Raw genomic sequence first — 5,720 nt, 5'->3', positions numbered from 1 at the left:
TGTCAATTGAGCTCAATTGCATGGAATTAGGTTTAACTGACACCCAATTAATATCAATTGAGTGCAATTGAGCCTAATTCAGCTCAGTTGTAATCAATTGACACCCAATTGATGTCAGTTGCATCCAATTTGGCTCAATTGAAACCTAACTGATGTCAATTGAGTCCAATTGATGTTAATTGGCACCCAATTGATGTCAATAAGGTTCAATTGATGTTAATTGACCCCCAATTGATGTCATTTACGTCCAATTGAGCTCAATTGACACCCAAATTATCCAATTGAAGTCAAATAGACTTAATTGACTTCAATTGTGTTAATTGGATATTAATTGATATCAATTAACACCCAATTGCTATCAATTGAGTCTAACTCGACTCAATTGACACTCAATTTACATCCAATTGGGCGTGAATTGAGCTCAATTGTATCATATTAGGCTCAATTGACATTAATTGACACACAATCGATCACACAATTGAGTGCAATTGAGCCCAATTGATATCAATTGTGATCAATTGACACCCGATTGATGTTAATTGCATCCTATTGGGCTCAATTGAGCACAATAGGATGCAATTAACACCCAATTGAGTGTCAATTAAGTGCAATTGAGCCCAATTGAGCTCAATTGACACCCAATTGATGTCAACTGAGCTCAATTGAGCTTAATTGATATCAATTGACACCCAATTGATGTCAACTGAGCTCAATTGACACCCAATTGATGTCAACTAAGCTCAATTGAGCTTAATTGACATTAATTATAATAAATTAACACCCAATTGAAGTCAATTGGGCTTAATTAATATCAATTAACATCCAATTATTATCAATTGAGTCCAATTCGACTCAATTGATACTTAGTTTACACAAATTTGGTGTAAATTGGGCTCAATTGCGTCGAATTAGGCACAATTGACATCAATTGACACCCAATTAATATCAATTGAGTGTAAATCAAGTGTAATTGAGTCCAATTGGGCTCAATTGAGTGCAATGATGTCATGGACAATTGAGTCAATTGATGTAAGTATAGTTAGATTTAATTGGTGTGTCAATTGAACTTAAGGCCAGTAAATTATACAAAACTTTTTTTGTGTCAATAATTTTGAACTTTTGATATCATAAATGAGTCCAGAAGGCCCAAAAATGGTAAGAATGACTGTGAACATGATTTTTTTATTTGTTTTATTTTTTTATTTTTTTTGTTTTTTTTATTTTTTTAATTTTTTAATTTGCCCGCCGGGAAAATGGGTTTTCCCGGCGGGCCCGCCGGGAAATGCACATTTTCCCGGTGGGATTACTGGCAGAGAAGGTTTTTGCAGGTCATAAAAAATGCCCGTGAATATACATTGTGATCACAAGAATTTTTATGTTAACAATAGGTTTTGTTAACGTGATCACGAAATTGTGAAGACGTTAATGAAATCCCTGATTAGAACCCAATCACCTTCTTCAATAGGTTTTGCCCGGAGTCTGTGTCTTCTATCAAATCTTTCTTTATTTTTCAACCTTGCATCTTTCAAGCGAGCTTTAGCAAGCTCTACATCTTCAGGCCTCCTCTCCAACTGCCTTATTCGCAATGCAAGGAGGTCTTCCCTGCTCAATCCTTCCATCCAGGGCAATACATTCCAAGTTGGAATTACTTCTTCAACTGGTAGTACTGGCTTCTGACCATACATTAATTCTGCAGGCATGTATCCTGTCACTGAACTATGAGTTGTACGGTGAGCCCACAAAGCATATGGTAGCAGCCTTGGCCACTCTCGCATTCTTTCTCTGCATGCCTTAGCCAAAGCTTTAATGATTGGAGGATGTCCTCGCTCACTTTTACCATTGCCCTCAAGATTGTAAGCACATGTTAGGGACAGTTTGATGCCAATTCTAGAGAAGAATTCCCTTGCTTCTTCAACATCTAGCTCACCCCTATCAGCTGTTATTTTCCCAACACAACCATACTGACAAATCACATCTTCCAAGAGAAATTTGCATACTGTTTCCGTACTCTTTGTTCTAAGAGCACGCCCCTCTACCTGATTTGTCAAATCTTCTCTTGCAAGTGCTATGTACCGCATCTGCCAAATTCCCAAAGGCATTGTAACTAGATCCACTACCCATTTGTAGTGCATGGCAGGTGGGTAGGTTGGTTGCAAGCCATCACGATGTCGCACATTTGAGTACATTTGACATACCATGCATGTTTCCACATATTGGGAAATATCCTTGTAGATTCCTTTCCACCAATATTTTTCCTTTATTTTGGTAAAGGTGGCCCACACACTTCGATGTCCAGCCCAGAGACTCTCATGGAATTCTTTCACAAGCTTCCCTTGAGTCTCTTTATCACATATGACTCTCTGTGGCATAGCATTCCTCTGCTTAGGATGCTTCCAGAGGTACCTATCCTTTAGAAAATAACCATATGCTTTTCTGCGGATCCTCTTAAATTCTGAGTCAGACCAACTTTCCTGTCTTGTCAGAGTACTCAAGTATTGACCAATAAGCAACCAATCTCCTTCATACATTTCCTCAGTAAAAGACTCAAGTGCATTTGATAGGCAAATATGGTCCCCCTTTCCATATGCAGTAGTGTAGAACTTTGTACCCACATCATCAATGTCACTAATCATCTCTTTTTCATCTTCATACCTGGCTCTTGATAGCATATCTGCAACTGGATTATCTTTTCCCGCAATATGCTCAAACTCAGGATTTAATGACTTGATATAAGCAATCCACCTAAGCATAGCAATATCTGGAGTGGTACAACTTGCTATCATCCCAAGAAGTGGCAAGCAATCAGTTTCCACAAGTACAGATGCCCCAATAAGATATTCTTTTTCACATTTTAGAGCAGTGACTATTCCCCATAACTCTCTCTTGATCTGCGGATATTTTCTTTGTCGGATGCTTAATACCTTTGCTCGAAATCTGATTACATACCTGTGATCATCCTCATCATCTTGCCCTACTGCCCATCCTATCCCAGAAGGACTAGTATCAACTGTAACAATCACAGGCCTGCCACACTCATAATCTACCTTCCTCAAAGTAGGTGATGATTGGAGCAAACATTTCAGCTTCCGCATAGCTTTAATATGTACTGCACTCCACAGAAATTTTTTATTTTTCCTCAAAAGTTGATAAAGAGGATCTGCTACATGTGCATAATGTGGGATCCAAATAACATAAAAGACACATGCTCCAAGAAATCTCCTCAGCTCTCTAACATTAATGCATGTCTCTTTCATTCTTTGTATTGCATCTATCTTGGCTGGACAAGGTCGGCGTCCACTAGTACTACAAAGATGTCCCACTATTAGCACTTCATCAACTCCAAACACTGATTTCAGCCCAGATAAAGTAAGATTCACTTCTTCAAGCCTGGATAGAATCATATCACAATCCTTTATATGATTTGCCACAAACTTGCGGCACCCTTTTGAATCCAAATCCCCATCTTTGTCTTTTTCATCACAGCCCTTTATTGGCACATCATCCAAAAATGGCATAGTTATTTGTGGTATGAAGTCTTGTAAGACTTTATTCATTCCATTCATCATATGTGCCACTTAGTTGGTGGCTCCCTGTGGTAAGGTACACATCCTTACTAATCCCAAAGGAGTTCTCATTGTGGTCAAGTCCCTGCTTTGTATATCCAGCTGGAACTGATCATATCCCGAATACAGATCACCCATAGAGTATATAGCTTTCCCTGCAAATGCTTCTGCAAACTCATCCACAATCGGACCTGCTCGCACATTCCTGATTGTGACTTTGTTTACAGGTTGCATATCTTGAATAAAGCGCAATGTCCCATTTTTCTTTGGCACAGTAAACCATCTGTTGGAATATGGAGCGCATGATGGCTCCAAAATTCCCATCCTGATCTTTTCTTTTAGTAATTCCATCAGCTTTGGCAAGAGAGCCTTTGGCACTGGAATTGGCCGCAGGTTCCAGGGCACATGTGGAACAGTAAAGATCACCATTGGTGCTATTACACTTGGATCAACACAGCCTATCTCATGCGGCTGAAAAGCAAAGGCTTTCCCATGTTTCACAAGCATTTCCTCAAAGCATTTCTTTTCAACTGGCAACAGAAAATCCTTCTCACCAATCTTCAGCTCTTTTAGAGTTTCCTATGTAAACTTATGCCCAATTTTCTTCGGATCTCTAAGATTTGGTTGCATAGAAGCTTCATCTATTTTCTCCTTGCTTCCTGGTGGCAAAGGCAAGGCAACTGGTTTCACCTTCTTTGCAACTGTTTTGTACTTTGTATCAACATGAGCATCCATCTCGCAATTCATGTTTTTACATTCCACCCCCTCAAATTCCCGGATTATATCATACATCTCCACAGATGACACCTCTATCATCTCATTTCCACCCTGTAAGCATGCTCTTCCCATATCAAAAAGCACATCCATAGTATCTACAAATGACACCTCATCAAGCACCCCTGAAATAAACTCATTCTTCTCCAAAAGACCACACTGCTCAAGACTTTTTTGTTCATTTTGTACATGTCTACGCATGCCATGCTTCAAATCCTTGCTTTTACCAAAGACCAGTGACCCATAGCTAGAGAATCCCTGAAAATTTGCTGAAAAGTTATTTACATTGATTGAGTCCTGCGAGAACTCATTTTCCCTTGTACCATTGGAATCCCGCTTTACAATGGCACCTGGCCAAAATCCCTCATCTCCCTGTAATTCATGAATTCTCTATTTATCTTTGGGAGTGACTGTGCTCGAAGAGACTCACGATTCCTTTCATGGTTAATGCAAACTGTCAAGAACTGAATAGCTTTCTTACCATCTTTACTCCTTATTCTCGCATATGCCGAGCCATCATCCAAAACCTTTGTTTCCATCCTTACAGCTGTAATGTAGGGTTGCCCAAGGATAAGGGGATACGATGACATCTCCTGAACAAAGAAGTTCTGATCATCTTTCACATCCCCTATAGTTACCCTTACATTTGGACATGCTGCATAGAGCTCTCCAGATGAGTTATTAGCTGCTTTAATCATCCACCCATGATCCACATCCATTGGCCACTTACATTTGTTGTAGAGATTTTTAGCCATAAGATTTATTTCAAACCCATGATCAATTAGAGCGACATATGGCTCTTCCAAATCACCTATCTTGACAAGGGTTTCAGTAGTTGCTCTTGCCCAATGGCTCCTGGAGTAATGACTCTTTGTAAGATCTTCTTTTTCATCATCCTCTTCCACAAAGCGCACTTGTCGTGCCCCATCAGCAGAGTGATTACATTCCACCACATTTTCTCTTTCTTCCTTTTGCTGTACCTGTACTCCATGAGTCTTGGAAGTGCTTGCCTCCCCTTGTGATGGAATAGATTCAATTATGGACTGCCTTTTCCTTCGTATAATATCAATTATCTCATCATGAAATTCTTTCTTTGCAATCCCCAAGACTTCCCCTAGTGTAAATTCCACCCTGCTGTTTAGAATCCTCTCTTCGAGCACCTTTTTGAGATCTGTTGTTGCAGCTTCAATATCAGATTGAAGCTTGTAGAGTGGACTTTTCATTTTACCCTTCTCCTTCTCATGCTTCATTTTTGCTGGCACTTCTTCCATTGATACTTCTTGTGGAGGTCTGCTATGCAGTGGAGGCATATGTGATGGTCCAGGATCCTTCTTTTCACTTCCACGTGTAACTCTTTTTGATGGCCCTCCTTTCTCATTTTCC

The sequence above is a fragment of the Cibotium barometz genome, chromosome 33 (genome assembly GCF_041138505.1).
Source record: "Cibotium barometz isolate CiBa-2024 chromosome 33, ASM4113850v1, whole genome shotgun sequence".
In the NCBI taxonomy this organism is placed as follows: Eukaryota; Viridiplantae; Streptophyta; class Polypodiopsida; order Cyatheales; family Cibotiaceae; genus Cibotium; species Cibotium barometz.
Note: the sequence above shows the minus strand (reverse complement) of the source record.